The 19,891-nt window shown below is 42.7% G+C and overlaps 1 protein-coding gene across 1 annotated transcript in view; it reads right to left on the reverse strand.

Annotated features, from left to right (window-relative positions):
• The window catches only part of LOC126273293 (protein dead ringer-like), a 633,628-nt gene that overhangs the window by 522,898 nt on the left and 90,839 nt on the right, over window positions 1-19,891 (reverse strand). The gene's annotated exons all lie outside the window — the stretch shown is intronic.

The raw sequence follows: 19,891 nt of genomic DNA on the forward strand, positions 1-19,891 counted from the left end.
AAGTCGTTTACAAAAAGCATCCCAGGCCACCCTGACTGTTCTGCCTCCTTATTTTGCTACCTATCTATTCATTGACTTGAACTTCCACAGATGTAAAAAATCAGAAAACTTTTATTGACATCAATGTTAATTTGTAGAATTTTCTTTTCAGCGAGTTATCGGTCCGTTACTTACTCTTATTAAAATTATCATTATTATTAATTTTCACACCTTCTATACCACCTTCTTTATGAAGTCACTCCATTTTTTGCACAACAGTACGACGTCGTCAGCAAAACGACTATGGTTCACGTATACCACATTAATAGGAATTCTTTCATCGTCTTCCCAGTTGAGGCTCCCAGAAGTTCCCCTTTAGCTGCTGACAGAGGTCTTAACGGTATAGAACTGCTTGACTGATTATTCACTCAGTTTTGAATTTCTCGTTAACCTGATGAAGTTTTATGGAACTTGAAGTTTTGACGTACAATGTCCGTTCAAGAAGAAACGAGCCGGAGAATGTAAAATGAAAACCCTTCAGCGTACTGCCACTGTCTGTGGTCCTTGTAAGTGCGCTCAAGTCCCAACCTCGCCGCTAGAGGGACATGGGCGCTCATCCACGTAACGTCGGAGCAAGCACGAGTACACGTCGACCCTCAAGTGCAGTCAGTAACGTTCAAAACAGAACACTGGAGGATTGAAAAGGAGAGCAAAGGGGTGTGTAGGGCAGTAGGAGTGCAGAAAACGGCAATTCATGTCCGCTACAGTACTGACGCTCAACCCCAGCTCTGGAGCAACGGCTAGCACTGTAACTCTCCAATCTCGAGTAATTAGGACATCCTCCTGCTGGACGGTGGTGTCGGCAACGCGGTGTGGACCATCAGACGACGACATCCGTCCATTCTTGTGTTGCTAGTGCCACGCCTTGACCCTTTCGCAGTGCTCTTCCTACACTTATGCCATTCTTTAACGATTTTCCGTTCCCTGCACGCCTTCCGTTTCCAGAAAACGCACTAAACCCATTTGTTGTTCTTTTGAAGCCTCCATTTCACCTTTTAAGCATTACTGAGTGCAGTTGACGTTCGAAGCTTGCACGTGATCGCTGTCCTTACGTGGGTGTGCGCCCATATCCTGACCTCAACGCTCTTACAGAGACCACACTTCCTCCTTGGGCAAGAGCCTTACGATGCCTTCAGCGGTTTTCGTTTTACAAGCTCCGGCTGGTTTCTTTATGAATGCTCTTTTATTTATTCTTCAGTATAGTGACACATGCTTCACCATTCCCTCGTTTATCAGAGCTGCATGATAATTCACAAATCAGTCATTAAAGCACATCAGTGAATATGCTAGGAACATAAATTCTGTTTTTTTTTTTTTTTTTTTTTTTTTTAGCAGTGGTCCCAAAGTATATCATTACTTCCCATTATTATCTTCTTACACACATTGATTCAGAGAAATACTGTGTACCCTACTCGAAAGAGGCCCCACAAACATACATTTGCTTAAATTACACTTAAAGGTTTTGCATAAAAATCAGGAAACGAAATGAACATGTCATAAATTTTTCATGGGGAATGAAGGTGAATCACAAAAGGTGTTGGAAATGATCGCCCTCGACTTGTAAACATAGTTGAACACGATGATGAAGATTCTCCAATTTTGCTCCCAGAACATCTCGTTTCTCTGCCTGGATTTTTCACGGATGACGTTCTCTCGTATATCTTCGCGTTCTCTCGCAGATCTTCGAAGTTGTGTGGTTTGTTCCTGTATACTCTTTTTTTTTTTAGGCCACCCCAGAGGAAAATGTCAGGTGGTAATAAATCAGCTTACCTTGGGAGCCACAGTCCTGTAGAATTCCCTCTAACGGGGAAAAACGATTCGACATTAGCCGTGGTCACTCGAGACGTGTGCTATGTGACACCAACCTGCTGGTACCAACCGTGGATACGTTCTTCATCGTCCAACTGGTTCAGAAATTCCCGAAACATTTCGATGTAAACTGCACTTGTCGCAGAAGGCGCGAAAAAATTTGGTTCGATGATGCGACATTGTGAGATTGCACAGAACACGCCAATCTTTTGTGAATACAGGTATTGCTCGACCAATGCATGTGGATTTTCATTACACCACAAACGTGTATCCTGTGAGTTTACGTAGCCACAGAGGTGGAACTACGCCTCATCGCTGAACCGTATGTACTGCTATATTCCTCGTCTCTGAGCAATACATTGCTGAAACCAAAGGTGAAGTGTAATGCGTTTGTCTTTTGTCATTGACATTCAGTTCCTGAACAACTGTAAACCTATATGGATACATGGCGGCTTTTTTGGCAGCTCTGTGATGTGTGCACCATGACACTCCACAATCTTGACATCGAACAGACTTTGCAGGAGAGGCCAACAATCGTTGTTTCACTAGTCACTTCTCTTCCAATAATGGCGGCCGTCCTTCACCGTGAATATCTAGCACTGTTCCACTACTCTCCATCTTGTTCACTTTTTATGCAGCATTTAGACGGTATATGATGGTCACTGAAAAGTTCAACAAACATTCGCAGACACGTCCTAATGCAACTAGTAATTTTTTATTTTAATTGTTTCGCAAGAAACATACGCTCTTCGACAGAATAGCAGTACATTGTCACTGACCCCTGGACGCTGAACTCCAGCTTTAGTGACGCGCGGAAACACAGTTGTATCAAAGGATGTTGCAGATTTCAGTGCTGACACGTAAAACGTCACAAATTACACGGTGCAGTTTCAGCGGAATTGCTACACATGTTTATGGGGCCTCTTTCGAGTGGTGCATTCTGTGCAACAGTGGTAACCAACTGTACCGACATCGAGGCGCAGCTTTACCCACTCGTTCACAGAAAATGAACCTTAAAACGCGGAAATGATTTGTACGACGAGCTGACTTCACAGTCTGCCAATCTGGCCTCAGGCGGGATTCGCAGCCGACGCATAGCGAAGGATACGCATGTCAGTTGGGGCATGTGGCGTCCCACTGCGCGGAAAACGCCCTTTCCAAACTAGACTGTCTGCGGGAGATCGTGACTGGACCACACAGGCAGAGGGACCTCTGTTCAGAACCGCCACGCGATGCGGAGGGACGGGGTGATAGGGGCGTGTCCCGCCGGATTAGCGATGATTGTCCAGCCTATCCCGGAGAGACAATGCGCGTTCCTAACGGGACACCCATTGTGCGCCCACAGGGAGCAGCTGGGCGGAAGAAAGGCTGCTGCCCCTCGAGATGGCTTCCATGTCTGTCAGGCTGCGCCGACACGTCTCACTTGCAAATGCCGCTACCGCCTTTGGTCTCTGGAATTTGGGCCGGTACCCAAGGGACACACTGCGAGATGGACACAGCCTCTCTCCTGCCTCTGGTAAAAGAGGCTCAGAACTGCTGCTAACCGAAAGCAAGTCTTCAGGAAAAGTGGTAGGTAGATGGTTCCCCGTTTCGTAAAGGCAATTAAAAATAGAAATGAGTAAGACCGAAGTAAAATCGTGTTAGGATACTTTATCACTTTTGAACATTACGCTTTCAGATGGCGCCTATTTTTTTTATTTTTTTTTTATTTTTTTTTTTTCCTGGAGGAAACGGGCCAACAGATTGTGAAAGATTATTACCTACCACAACATCCCGATTTGGCTCTCAATTTATTCCGAATAAACGTTATACTAGCAAATGGATCAACGAAAATACAACATTTGGCCGACCTGCGCGTAGTATGCAATAGTAGGGACCTTGCAGACCCCAAAGCACACACAGAATGTCACAGCACTGACTGACTACCTACCTACTTTGGTAAGTGAAGACTTCAGTTAAGAAAGTATATTAAACTAATATATGCAGACTAGGAAAAATGGAAAATCTGGACTTGATGTCATATCGACGTGGTCAGAGAAAAACACGAATACTCTAAAAGTGGATGTTCAGAGAGGAACAACCGTCCCTCTCAAAGAGTCCTGTGTACTAACCATTGCACTCCTCTTTCAGTAGACGTTTCAGTGGATCGAAGTGCGTTATCCGCAGGTTATTCTCTACATTTGGCATTTAAGCAATACTGAGTTAAGCTCAACAAGAAAATTGGCTCAAGGATGGAAGTCTTTCATACTCTAATAGTAAGTAACAAGACGGAAGACACACACACCACGTTCAGGGGGTGACTTTATCGGGGCTGGGCCGCTGAAAAATATTGCGCCCTCGTGAGTGAAAGTGAGCATCCAAGACTGACACATGTCAGTGGCATTATCAAACCATCACACTAGCAAAGTAGGTCAGAAATAATCACGGTAGAAGAAAGGCTTCTTACGTCTGTGGCGATACGTTAATTGTAAAGTGGTGTTTTCATATCTTAATTTCAATCAAAAATCGGAATCACATAAACACACTTTCCTCCCTCGCTCCATCTGGGAGTCTAACAGTAAGTGGAAAGGTAATGACCAGCTGTGTTAAACGCACACTCCCCCATGCACCGTATGGAGGCTTGTGGAGTGAGTGAGTGAGTGAGTATGTATGTATGTATGTATGTATGTATGTATGTATGTATGTATGTATGTATGTATGTATGTATATGTATGTACGTATGTATGTATCTTTGCACGTCTAGCTGTAAGTACAGGGAATGGTGAATATTCGGGTATATGACAGGAACAATCATTCGCGCAAAAAGTCTAGGAAACCGGGGCTTTAAAATGCGTACTTTAAGAGCTGTGAGCACTTCTCCATTTCCGATACTGTGAAAAAATCTCTTCTACTACAAGCCGTTTGGTTTCCATATTTTAATAAATGTTAGTATGGATGAAAGCAAGGAAAAATGTCCAGTAAACATGGGCTCTAAAGTGCATACATTAAGACTATGAGCTCCTGATCATTTTCGCTACTTTGAAACACACCTTTTCTACTGAACATGTGCTCATAGCTCTTAAGGTATGTACTTTAAAGTCCATGTTCGCTAGACTTGGTCACTTCGAATGACCGTTCCTGTCATATAACTGAATATTTACCATTCCCTGTAGTGACAGCTACCTGAATATGTTCCGCACCTCCTGGGACACCCTGCATAAACAAGTAAGTAGTAACATTGAGTACGTGAAAACAGATGAAATAGTTTATCTCGCAAACTGAACCCTCTTCAGGATACAAACACCTAGCTATAGAAGCATTAAAAAGAATTGCCACACATTACTGACTGTAATGTCGGCTAAAGCGCATTAACTATAGGAAAAGATTCGGTTCGGGGTTTGACAATTCCTATTACAAGTTTCTAGAGGTTGTAAACGGGATTTAGTAGATAAAGTTTTGCTAAGGGATCCATGCCCTGAAATGTAGCGCTTGAATGTAAGTAAATTTAAAAATCTGACCACATTCTAATTTCCACTTCACGGTACGCATACACAGGACACAACGAGGTCTGACCTGTGTGCTCGATAGGAGACCCTCGCATGGGCAATTTTTCAAGTATTTGACTTCGGGTTCTCTTCTACGTGATGAAGCATGTCATTGTGGAAGTGTAGCGCTTCCGTTGAGCACCACAGTCAACCCTCCTAGTTGTGATTATACGAGTTTCTCGTAGCTCTTGCAGGGACACAAAAATATTGTGTCTTGTCATAATTACGACATGGACTGAGGACGGAGCCCTATTCTCAGTTTGTGTGAAGCGGGATATTTGAATGTGACCCCATCTTCAGTCGTAATAATCCGTAACTTATGAGTTCGTTTTAATCCTAGAGCCGGCCGCGGTGGCCGAGCGGTTCTAGGAGCTCAGTCCGGAACCGCGCGACTGCTACGGTCTCAGATTCGAATCCTGCCTCGGGCATGGATGTGTGTGATGTCCTTAGGTTAGTTAGATTTAATTAGTTCTAAGTTCTAGGCGACTGATGACCACAGATGTTAAGTCGCATAGTGCTCAGAGCCATATGAACCATTTTGAATCCTAGAACTGCAGAGCGCTTTTCAAATTTTCATGGAATCAGCGTTCTCACAGAAATTCTCAGAGCACTGCAGTGGTAAACGCTTCAAGAAAGGCATACATACCGCCGAGTGCCTTATAAATCCCAAAATAGTGCGTTTCATCAAATGTCAAAAATTACTACTTCCACCAACGTAATGGCCACTACAGTAAAATTGGAGAAAATCGTGTTTGTACAGTTGGGTACAGTGGAATGCCGACTGCTTCCCACGAAATACCTGTGTATGTAATACGAAAGGGATGAAATGAGACAGGCAGAACATGTACCCTCCACCACACCTCCTACAGTGGATTACAGCCTATAGAAGTATATGTCAAACTGATCAGTAGTCGGCAAGTAACAATCGACATATCTGGTTCAAATCAAATGGCTCTGAGCACTATGGGACTCAACTGCTGTGGTCATCAGTCCCCTAGAACTTAGAACTACTTAAACCTAACTAACCTAAGGACATCACACACATCCACGCCCGAGGCAGGATTCGAACCTGCGACCGTAGCAGTCCCACGGTTCCGGACTGCGCGCCTAGAACCGCGAGACCACCGCGGCCGGCCGACATATCTGCATACATAAGTGAGAGAAATGAAAGTTCATGTTCATAAATTAATACTGTCATTATAATCAACAAGTAACACAATAGCTGTAACATTCCAGACAATCTCACCATCAGTGTTGCAGCTTTCAGTTCGTTTATAGCAGTAAAATGTGGCCCGTGCCGCAGACTCCTTGCTACCAACGGGGGCCATTAAAGTTGGCCTTTTAGAACTAATTACTACGAGCCCGGTTCCAAACCCCGGGTCACGCAACACATGTCAGTATTAACCACCGAGATGACCTCCAGTGCGTATCTCGTACCATAAATTCTTTTCTTCTTGCAAATTAATGTCCCGTCCCGTCCTTGCCAATGTCGTAAGACACGTCAGCCATAAACAACGACGTTGAAACTTGGTTGACAGTGCGTCTGGTAGCAGCGAATTAAAACAAAACATGGAATTCAAGTTAATACTAATACTTAATAGATTCACTTCACTAATCACTCTACAATTGAAGTGATTTTAAGCACAAGTACGTCACCCGTAACCAGTCGAGTACGGAATAATACAAATCTCCATACTGAGAGATCTCTTGCAACATTCGTTACTGTTAGAACTATTGTGGTTTCTAAACGCACACAAGTCTAATACTTTAATATTCGTACTATGAAACTTAATTACTGCAAGTCCGTGACATTATAAATACTGTTGTCTGCCAATCGCATCACAAGACTTTTTTATCTTTAAAATCAAAGTGAAGAAAGGCAGAGCTTTACCCGCAGGATATTCACCATGACTATCACGTTTGACAGACGTATGTCAACAATTCATGATTGAAAAAATCTTACGAAATTGTGAAGTATCATACAACATATTTACATTAAAAATGAACTGAAGTAAAACAGTGAATGATTCGTCGACCACCATTTCATGACAATCACTGAAGCGCATGTCACCGTCTTTAAAATTTGTTAGATAAAGATATGGTACGATATGTGGCAGTAATTTGGTAGGGAAAATTTATTCGAACGCATAACCGGTCACACCAAACAAAAGGCCTTGTGAATAGTGCAGCAAAAATTGCACACTCCGTCCACGACGCGCTAAAGAAATTATTTCCTTCAAATCTAACGTGACTAAGTATTTGAAATAGTCAAGGACGACAGGGGCTAATGACATGCGAGTATTACAAATTCTTTGCAAAACCACAAGAAAAAAATTCTCTCGCTGTTTATTTATATGTGTCACGGAAACTGTAAAGGTACTGCTAGCTCGATCTTCTGGCGGCGCCATCACATATCGATAAATCTGTTTACAAATTGGGAACCCCTAAGCACAACAGACTTATGAGTAATCACTTCAAAATTCGACCGTTACTGTAGCCAACGGTTACCTGTAGCAATATACCCTGGGCTAGAGTAAAACTCCTATGCAGACGCGTTCTTCGACGTAACATACCAAAAGGAATTTTTCCTCAGTTTTTTCCAGTAAAGAGGCATCCTGACGTGATCTTCCTACAAAAGTGAACAGAATGAAGTCTCCACTTTGGCCGTTCCTGGCCGTAACTGATTTGCGCCTAGAGTGTAGAAGGTCGAAATTGCATTTGAGAGGAAGCTGGCACACTGACATATGTCCCTAGTAGGAATAGAAGTTTGCGTTTTTCTGAGTACGACACCGGTATTACCTAAAGGAAATTAGTTCATATGGATGTCTAACCAAATATGAGAACATTCTCCTGACACACATTTTTTTTAGAGTAAGCTGTTCTAGATGTTGAAGCATCAGATTTATAAGACATTAATTAAAGAGTGAGTCAGTGTGTCATGGACTAAATGCCGTTATATTAATGGCTTAGCGAACAATTAGAGGTACAATTTCACACTTTACACAAAAAGTAATTACAATTGGAGAACTATATGATAAAAAGTTTAGATATATCCATTAAGATCTTTACAAAATGTCATGGTAGCACAAAGATCTATGCCTAAGTGATGAAATGTGATAAAAAACCTGCCAATAACAGTAGGTGAAGATGTGTGAAGCAGAGCATTCGGATAAAATAATGTGCAGGAGCCTGCTTCGAGAACTGGTCAGAGACCATTCTTTCATGGCTGCAGTGAAATAACCCCAAAAGAAATGTTGTCGCACGCAACAGGCCGAAATGATTACATCGAGCGTATGCAACGAAGTGTAACGCACATTATTAACCCTATGTGAATGCAAACGTCGCATGAAGCGATATGCACTAAAACGAAATGCCAAATATTTCGCAAATAATTCCCCGAGTTTCTTTTCGCGGTGTAGTTACGTTTAATTTTTTAGGTTCATATGTAGGACTCCGGTACGTAACATGAGCCGCAATACCCTCAGTTAATAGTTTGCAACAGGCATAGAATCAAATATTCACCCAACGTTCCGCCCTTGAATGAGCGGGGTGGGGAATGGAGGCGGATGGGGGAAAGGAACCCTAAATATATGTTTAACCACTTTGTTCGTAGGCGAAATCGATACTTTTTTTAACATCGAAAATATGGTCTATGTTAGGAAGTTTTTTGCGAAAATATTTATATAGAGTGTAGTCTCGCAGTGAACTGAAACATGGAAGATTATTTGTTTAGACATGAAGAAAGACAATATTTTCAAATGTGGTGCTACAAAAGATCGGCTAGCTAATAAAAGAGGTTCTGAATCGAATTAGTGAGAATGAGATATTTATGGTACATCTTTTTACAACGGACAACATTTTCCACCTTGATTGTTATTAAATGTATTTATTCACGACAAACGAGATTCTGGCCCTTTATGCCATTTTTATGTCACAGCTAACTATGAAAAGCGTCAATGCATCTTTTCTTTTAAGAGAACAGCGTCCTGACGTAAACCATTTCTATCTATACCTTGTTAAGAAGACAGGAGTCTTAGTCGTTTACGAGGGCTAATTTTCTCGAACTTCCTATCGGTTGCGAAATATAAACGACATTGAAAATGGAATAGTCGCCACTCCGACGTAGATAAGTGTCGTAGTGTTACACCAACTTTCTAATACCATCGTCATAGGAGGTAGCCGCTTGTGATTTCTGCCGATTGTCTACGATGATCTGCAACTTATTGTGTATGCCAAAACGTTATTGTAGCGAGCGGTTCATGTGAGCGAAAAGATGAAAAACAGAGAGAGCAAAGTCCGGGGTGTGTGGTGGCTGATCGCATTCTTCCCACTGAAAACGCTACAAGAGCGTCCTCATTGCGCCTACAGTATGCGGCCGAGAATTGTCATGAAGGAGGAATCGCATGAGTGGTACGCTATGTGGTGTTGCATGAAGTCAGGCGAAATCTCCCGGCGGGCATGCTTGCTTGGCGGTAGACACTATTGTCCTAGACATCTTACGTGTGCTCGCTGTGCGCTCAGAACTGGAAAGAGTGACATGACGCAATCGAGTGCCCAAAACACCTACACACAGTTTCATAGGATTTTTCCTGTGGATTCCATTTCGTGAAGACCGCTCCTTACTTTCCGAATAGCTTTCGTGTGTCTAGGCCTATTCGTCCACATTTTTTTCATACATTCTTTAAGAACTTTGTTGAGATAAAATTCAAAGTCAGTAGGTACTCTACAGCAGCCTTGTGTGAAGCCATTGCTTGGTCGTGTTACGCGTGAGATTTATTTTCGTATTTTAATTCTTGTCCCTTAGCCCTCGCGTAATCATCATTATCTGCAGCGACAAACACTACTGGCCATTAAAATTGCTACACCAAGAAGAAATGCAGATGATAAACGGGTATTCATTGGGCAAATACATTACACTAGAACTGACATGTGATTGCATTTTCACGCAATTTGGGCGCATAGATCATGAGAAATCAGTACCCAGAGAAACAACCGCTGGCCATAATAACAGCCTTGATATGCCTGGGTATTGAGTCAAACAGAGCTTAGATGGTGTGTACAGCTACAGCTGCCCATACAGCTTCAACACAGTACCACAGTTCATCAAGAGTAGTGACTGGTGTATTGTGACGGGCCAGTTACTCGGGCACCATTGACCAGATCTTTTCAGTTAGTGAGAGATCTGGAGAATGTACTGGCCAGGGCAGCAATCGAAAATTTTCTGTATCCAGAAAGGGCCGTACAGAACCTGCAACATGCGGTCGTGCATTATCCAGGTAGGATTTCGCAGGGATCGAATGAAGAGTAGAGCCACGGGTCGTAACACATCTGAAATGTAACATCGACTCTTCAAAGTGCCGTCAAAGCGAACAAGAGGTGACCGAGAGGTGTAGCCAATGGCACCCCATACCATCACGCCGGGTGATACGCCAGTATGGCGAAGACGAATACACGCTTCCAATTGCGTTCACCGCGATGTCGCCAAACACGGATGCGACCATCATGATGCTGTAAACAGAACCTGGATTCATCCGAAAAAATGACGTTTTGCCATTCGTGCACCCAGGTGCGTCGTTGAGTACACCATCGCAAGTGCTCCTGTTTGTGATGCAGCGTCAAGGATAACCGCAGCCACGGTCTCCGAGCTGATAGTCCATGCTGCTGTAAACGTCGTCGAACTGTTCGTACAGTTGGTTGTTGTCTTGCAAAAGTCCCCATCTGTTGACTCAGGGATCGAGACGTGGCTGCACGATCCGTTACAGCCATGCGGATAAGATGCCTGTCATCTCGACTGCTAGTGATACGAGGCCGTTGGAATCCAGCATGACGTTCCGTAGTACCGTCCTGAACCCACCGATTCCGTATTCTATTATCAGTCATTGGATCTCGACTAACGCGTGCAGCAATGTCGCGATACGATAAACCGCAATCGCGATAGGCTACAATCAGACCTTTATCAAAGTCAGAAACGTGATGGTATGCATTTCTCCTCCTCACACGAGGCATCACAACAACGTTTCACCAGGCAACGCTGGTCAACTGCTGTTTGTGTATGATAAATCGGATGAAAACGTTCCTCATGTCAGCACGTTGTGGGGGTCGGCACCGGCGCCTACCTTGTGTGAATGCTCTGAGAAGCTAATTATTCGCATATCATAGCAGCTTCTTCCTGTCGGTTAAATTTCACGTCTGTAGCACGTTATGTTCGTGGTGTAGCAATTTTAATGACCAGAAGTGTATATCTTACTTAGGATAAACTCGTCAAGATATAGATATAGATTCTTTATTCTTATGGAGTCATTTGCTTTTTGTGAATCTATCAAAATCACACGTGTATCTCTTCCTCTGTCTCTTATTAGTGTGTAAATGCCGAACCATTCTACGGGTCTGCTTAAATCTCCGAGCTTATTGTCCGTCTACCGCTCTGAAAATGCCTGTAGACCTACAGACGATCAGAAACTGGCGAAATTTGCGCCTCAGTGTCACCTGACAGGCTACGCGCGGTTCGTCTGACAGCGTGACAGGGGTTGGTTGGTTGACGAAAGTCCGCCTTTGCTGGAACAGCACGTACCAGGGGCACCAGGTTCGTGAGAAACCAGGCAACAGAGCGGCACACAGAGGAACGGCCGCCGCATCGGAAGGGCAGGGGAGTGGTAACTAGCTGCGCAAACGAGATCGGCCGCGCCGGCGCCGGATGAACGGCTAATTGATGCGAGCCGTGAGACGATGGTTGCGAATATCATTAACGTGAGGCGGGCGCGTTGGCGCGCACACGGGAATCGGTGTGTCGGGCGCCCGCGTGTTCCCACGCCCCGCCTGTTTAGAGGCAGTTAGCGCCGCTGCATCTAGGCCCGCGGTTCCGCGGCGTGCGTGCGTAAGCGCTGTCCGCGGCTGCGATTGGTCGGCCCGGTTGAGGCTTCACAGCGCGCGGGAGGAACGGCACCGCAGCCGCGAATCTCGCGCCGGAGCGAGACATTTCGTGCATACCGCAGGCGCGGGCGGCGACAGCTCCCGTGCAAATGAATACCGGCTTGCAGTTCTACTCCGAGCTACGTCACTGCCCCTTTCACCTAACGCGGTGTTGCTTCGGCTCTGTTAGGATGCACCTAACCTCAGGTGCAATATCCTCAGACTTCAAGAAGAATTCAGTAGCATCATTTGCAAAGAACGCGGGTTCTGACAGGTGAGATTACTGCCGCACCATCGGTTTCACATTTAACTCACTATGTGTGGTCTCTCAGTCTGCGTGAAAATTTTTGAACTCGCTCTCCAGGGTCAGTCGTGGCGGAATGCTTCTATGCACTACCTTCCTTAAACTGCCAACTGCTGTCGGCCGCGTTATCGCCTTCTTTGTTGTTAAATACAACGTCATCCGCAAAGTTTAAAGTTTGTTTTCGTCTCCCTGAACTTTTAATTCCGTTTTGCTGATTTGTCATATGTTTCCTTTACCGCTTACCCAATGTGCAGATTAAAGAACTTCGCGGATAGCCTACAACCCTTTCTCACTTGCGCAACCACTGACGATTTTTGGTGTTTCGGCAGCTGGATGATTACTACGGGGCAAAGTAAAGAGTATATGAAATGTAGACTGTCTGCAGCAAGATTTTGAAGGTATTTGTCTGGAGGGCAGCCGTGTACGGAAATGAGACGTAGACTCTGATAGTGTCTCCTGTACCGCGCCTATTGAAATACCTGCCTGTTTTCTGCAGTACGATGCCGGAAATGTGTTCGCAGAAACGTGTTAATTTTCAGTCTCCCGAGTTTGATGAAATGGTCAGTCGGTGGATGGTGGAAGTTGTCAGTTATGTAAAACAAATAGTAGACGAGAAAGACGACTATTTTACTATAGCCAGTGAGGAGTTCTGCTGTTGAGCAGGAGAGTCATTCAGAGAAAGAGCTTCACGACTATTCTGATGGTGCTCTGTCTGCTTCTCCAGCAAAATATTGAAAGTGTTAGTTAAGATTAATTGTGTTCTGAGTGGTGATAATGATATTCTTTATCCCAGCAATAAATGTCAGTTCTGAACGCTAACTTTCTAAACCTATGAATAGTAAAATGCTCCAGTTTATATTTAGTGCAGTAAAATAAACAAGGAACATTTAAACAACATTAAAAAACTGTAAAAAGAAATATTGTAGAACATAAATTAATATTATTAAGTGATTTGTGCCTTAAATCTCTGTTTAAACACAAGATTCCCACAGACCCCACCTAGTATTACACGTTACCGAAAAGTCACCTCGTGAGTTGAATTTGATACCGTCCAGTTCTTTTACCGAGTTGCATGTGTTATCTCTGACCATCATTTCCAAGGATTGCAAGCACTCTACATAGTCTGTCGTCATCTTTAACTCCTGGCAACTTAGGGAATCATTCACACATGACGACTATTTGTACGCGCATTCCCTACAGCATCACCGTCTTCGGTCTAACATTAATCATTAACAGCACTTCAGTTTAAGATGAATATACTAATTATTACGCATAATGAACAAGCTGCTAATGTGAACTTCCTGCTATCATACAAGCGTTCTGCATACACAACGAGACAATTTCCCAAGGTCCATAGGATTTTGGGTATAAACCTCGAACATACTAAAATCAGAAGTAAACAAGTTCAATAAATAAAATCCAACTTGGCAATACAAAAAAAATTGCCTTTTTTAGGAGAAAAACAGTATGATTTCTCTTCTGGGAATCCAGATGGGAGACTCATGATATCCAAACGGTTCGTTCGTCTATTTGATTCGTCTGTTCCAGTTTTGTCTGTGCTGCACAACAATAAGTATGCTGGTAACCGATTATCAATTCGCCCATCGCCACTGTGGGCCAAAAACCCCTCTCTATCACATTGGAACGGAAAATTTATGTTCCACTGTAGATGGTTCTGAGACGCTAAAATAAATATCAGACAATACCAAACAGATCGCATGTATTTTTCTGCAAAGTCGTCAATAATGTCACACCGAACAAGGAGAATTTTTTTTTTGCATTTACTGTCTTCGCCAATGTTCCCAAATGGCCAGTCGTATCTATTTTAATTTTACGCAACATAAAGACTTAGTTAAGTAGATAATTTAATTTTCCGGAACTGGCTTGTCTAAAATTATTTATCTGGTGTGCAGCTTTAACAACTAAGCGAAACGACGAACAGAACTACAAACAGGAAGTTTCCAAAGTGTGATGTTAGAGAACATTGCCGAATATTAGATGAGTGGATCGCATAATTAAGGAAGACGTGCTGAATCTAATCGGAGACAAAAGATATTTATCGCAAAATTCGACTAAAAGAATGGTTAGTTCGATAGAAGACATCCCGAGGCATTAATATATGGTGCATTTACTAATGGAGCAACTGAGCGGGATACTAAATGGTAGCGACCAAGACCTGACTACTGTAAGCAACTCCAAGCAGACGTAGCTTGCAGTAGGTATGAAAATAAGAAATTGTTTATATCGCAGTGTGTTTATTATTCCTTATGATGCATCTCTATCTCCGCTATTATCAGATAAAAATAAAACCTGAAGCTCAGAATCAACATTTCACGACAACAACTGTACTGTACATTAGAGTGACGCAGGATCTGTCTCGCACTAATCCCTTTTAATGGACATAACAGGATTCTGACGTCGAACATTGAATCTATGCTTCAGGTTTTGGTTATGGCTTGGGCCGTAACGTGTCACAAAGAATAATCCACACTTTTTGGGTTACACAGATTTTGTATGCAAATGCTTCGTCAAACCATTCTTTGACTGGACGCAAAAAAAAAGTTTGATCATGAATGAAGTGACTAACTGTGAAGGCTCTGTATCTACCAATTCCTTCCCTACTAGCGATGTCATGTGATCGTTCTATTCGATATACGTTCGTAGTGTTTCCCCCAGACTGGCTCCAGAAATAAATGAAGCAGGAAAGGAGGGAAGATTGGGTTTAACGTCCTGTCGACATCTACGTCATTAGAAGCGGAGCACAAGCTCTGACTACGTGGGAGGGAGAGGAAATCGACGGGGCCCTTTCGAAGGAACCATCCCGGCATTTGCCTGAAGCGATTTAGGGAAATCACGGAAAACCTAAATCTGGATAGCTGGAAACGGGTTTGAACCGTCGTCCTCCCGAATAAGAGTCCAGTGTGCTAGCCACTGCGCCACCTCGCTCGGTGGCTCCAGAAATTGATATAATCAGATACTATCGTGATCTTCCTCTTATTTATAGTAATTATCTTGTATTTATCCATGCATGATGCATGTTGTACACAAACCGAAAATTCAGTTAAAGGAACTTTTTAAACTAATTTGACAAATACTACTCTGACTATTCTTTCGTTTAAGCCGGGACACAGAAATGTCTGTAGATACCGATATGTAACTGAAGTTCGTCACGTTCCGCTGCAGTGGATAAATTTCGGGAACTCTGACTACTTGAACGTTTCTTACAGTGAGCCACTCCTAACTAACGGCGTCGACTAACGTGAGAAAGTAGAAGTTATACGGGAGAGAACGATCGGAGATGTAGCCTCTTCCCGAAACAAAGGCCTAGCCGCGGGCTGGAATTCCCAGAAATCGCGGCCTGGCGCTAACACTCAGATCAGAAGTCGGAAGTTCTCGGAAGACGCGCCAGGCGGGACAAATAACAGCGGCCGCCTGTGCTTTTCGAAGAACAGTTCTCGGAAAGCGGCTATCGTACGGGGTCGCAATTACTGCCTCCGCTTATGACAAGATCAATCATTTGCATACATGCAAGGCTGCATTATTCATCGCATACGTCGCAGCGCTATATCTCTTGCTCCTCGCCAACCGGGCCCTTCTCTCTTGCTCTCAGTTGCGCACGACTATGCTCAAGCTAATGATCAATACAGAAACGATAAAACTTATCTGAAGAGTAACTACATTTTTTAATGGTTTTCGAATATGGGAAGATCAGGTCGTTGTCATTAGACAGTGATCTCAAGTTCGAATTAGACAAAAATGAAATAAGATTTACTATGAATCTACTTGCAATGAACGAAAGAAAGTTGGAGCAACATGGAAGATATGAATCTGTGTGCCCCCTTACTCAAGGTTTACGGAGCAAAGCTGTGATTGCTGTGTGCAGACAATGTGTTAATCGTATTTATTACATGGCTGCAAATGGGTTTTCAAAAATTCTCAAGCGATATCAAAAATATCACAATTCCCTTTTTACAAATTCTTAGCAGCTTTAACGTCCTAGGGAACGAAGTCACAAATCTCAACCTCGGGTAAAAATAATCGCTTGCTTACCAATACTTGGCAAAAATGTTTTTCGATGGCTCGAACCGTCTGTATACCGTGTGGTTGTAATCAAAGGTACACCTACTCAGAGGTTCAATGTGGGCTGCAAACGTTGTATAGCATCAAAATTGATAAATATTCTAATGCGTTAATGCTCAACAGATTTACGACGAAAAAAAAGTCCCAATTTTGGCTACGTGATGCAAACATGGCCCTGTGAATGTAAGAAAGATGGCTTGAAACATTTCCATATTTAATGGATTAGAAAGGTGAAACAAGTGAGAAGGACATAATGATTTTGTTCTTAGTCTCCACTTACAAAATTTGTTCAATATGACACCGGAGTTACCGACGAGATGCTGTACAGCACCACATTTGCACCTGGTGGTCAGAACTTCAACTAATTTTTTCCAACTCAGATCGGTTCCGCATGAACGCATTAGCGTGTCTACAAAGGTTTACTGCCTTACCATGATTACAGAACACAATGGGCGTCGGTGAATAGCTGCACCTTAATTATAACCATCCGGTATGTGAACAGCGTCCTCATTATCGGAAAACACTATTTTCAACTCTATCCTGAACCTTTCGTGTAGTTTAATGGAGCATACCCGATATCTCATAACTGCCTTAAACAATTCTGCGTTCAACCCCCTTCTGCAATAATTAGGATGATTAAAATTACATCCTGACCTGTTTTATTGAACAAGCACTACTTGCGCTTATTACACTATTCGTTGCATTAGAGGATCCGGGTATCTACTTTCAGTTGTATCTGGTTTCGGTTGCATGTGTTTTATACTTCCTGGCCGAGTCAAGTCTTGGATGTATGTGCCACTGTTGCTGAAAGGTCGTGTTTAAAAGACAGTTAACAAAGTGCATAAGGAAGGCAAAACGACAAAAGCATCAGGATAAAAATCCCGGCAGTAAAGGCAAGGAAATTATTCCTTTTAACTACAAATGTAACAACGAGTATATAGCAGCTTATTATTCGGTATAACGTTAACAAACGTAGAGTATTCACAAGAAACGTAGAAATACACCAGAGTTTTACTGTTGTAAAAGGCTTAGTAAACAGCAGATATGGAGAAGAAGAACCGTTGCTTTGTATAATTTCTTATACTGTGGAGATGTTAAGTTTGAAATTCTGCTTGCCCACGACCGATGTTTTAGTGCTATGCTAAAAAAGAAAAACAATAAACATTATTCCCACCCTTTAACTACTCTAGTCAAACGTTAACTTCCAAAATTCGACAATGTTTCCTTAACGGAAGAAATGTATTACTGTCAGGTTCGATGTAGTCCGCACTTTTGAGTCCTTTGGTCGTAATGGTGAAATTTAAGGGATTTCACCAAACTCTTCAGGTACGCTCTTCTGTATTTTGTCTTTGACTGAATACACTCTTAACAAAATGATTAACTTGTACGTTATCAGCAATTCGAATCATCACATGCGAAAATCTGAAACGAATTTATCAGCATCTGCCGAAAATAGCTAGTTCAATCTGCGTTGGGGTGGACAGAAAAATAAAATAATATGGACCTGTCCAAATATTTTCACAGCACATTAAAGAAGGTTCCTAGAGACTCCAGCATATTATTCATTGGTTCCAACCATGTCTCAGAACCAGATCCATACTTTAATGGTCCTACAACAAGTAATGTATGTATAAATCTTTCCTAAAGTAATACATTACCACTTGAGGTAAACGCAAATGACCTGGGGGCAGCATTGCTAATCTTGAGTGGGTGTACGCTGAATAAACAGTATGTGTAAAATATATCGATTAGAAAATGGGTAGAAGGTTAAAATTTGATCGTCGAATTGATAAGTTGATCAAAAAACGCAGGTTTTCACACACAAACCTCATTTGCTGTGTTGACACGGATACAAATTTCAGCTGCTTGGGCATACTGCCATACTTGCTTTCCTATGAAAATACGCCTTGCGATAAGATATCTGATGGATCGTCTGTATTTTCGTTTCCATACCAGGTGTGAACTTCTGAAGGTCGCAACCATGGTTCTGTATGGAAAGTAAGGCTTTGTCAAAAATGTATTGCTACATGAGTAGTGGCCAGTTGCGACATTACAAGATATTTTAAAGTATATGATATTTAATCTGTAAACTTAACAGCCAGTAAAGGAAATTAAAGAAAAATTGAAAAAAGAATTACGTTTCAGATTCGGAATATGCAAAGGAGTTGGCACATCAATTGAACAAAATTCACATGCCTTTAAAAAAAAAAGGGTAATAAAATGAACACCAACAAAAGTAAGAGAAGGGCAACGGAATGTAGTTAAATGCAAATAGATAATTCTGAGAGAAAGTGAAGCAAAATGCACTATAGCAATGCGAAGAAAAAACGTTTCTGAAACACAGCAATGTCTTATGAAGGAGTGAAAATTTGTACCAACGCCGGGACTCGAATCCGGGTCACATGTGCCAACTATTATGCCACCCTTGTACAGTGGCTTTGCACAACTGCACGGACTACCAGCATGCCTCCTTCCTCAAGCCAAATTCCCATTCACTGTGCCGCTGTGTCAAGCTAGCTTAGTGGTTAGGATATGTCTATTGAGCTGAAGAAGCGGTTTCAAATGCCGGCCTTGGTACAAACTTTCATTTGTCGCTTCAGTCTGCATATATCCATTATACCAGTTCATACTGTAAGTAGAAAATCAGAGGACGTGGAGATTCATTTGTCTCTTTAGCGATGTAAAAGAGATACACACTCACTACAGCTGGATGTTCATAGTCCTATTCGTCGAATACCATTTCCTTATTTGCGATGACGCAACCAAAGAGAGTTACATCTACAGACATACTCCACATGCTATTGTAAAGTGCATGGCGGAGGCTACATTGTACCGATATTACGAATCTTCTGTACTTTTCTGTTTGCCTAATGAGCGAGGGGAAAATGACTACCTATGCCTGTGTGGGCGCCCTAGTGTCTCGTATATTACGCTCATGATCTCTTCGTGAGACATACAATTGTGGCTATACGTACAGGCTTCTCAGAATACATGGTTTCAGAGCCTCGTCGTCTTACTTCTCCACAGGTTCCCAGTTGAGTTCGTCGACAAGCGTATTGGCAGTCCCAGACCGTGAACATCCTACCACCGCCTCTGACATCGATGTCTGTTGTCATGCCAATCAGATAACGACTCAAAACACTAAAACAATACTCTAGAATTGGTCACAATAGCATGTTGTATGCCACTGCATTTACGGATGCATTGCGTTTTCCCAGAATCCTTC

This window comes from Schistocerca gregaria, chromosome 5 (genome assembly GCF_023897955.1).
Source record: "Schistocerca gregaria isolate iqSchGreg1 chromosome 5, iqSchGreg1.2, whole genome shotgun sequence".
Taxonomy (NCBI): domain Eukaryota; kingdom Metazoa; phylum Arthropoda; class Insecta; order Orthoptera; family Acrididae; genus Schistocerca; species Schistocerca gregaria.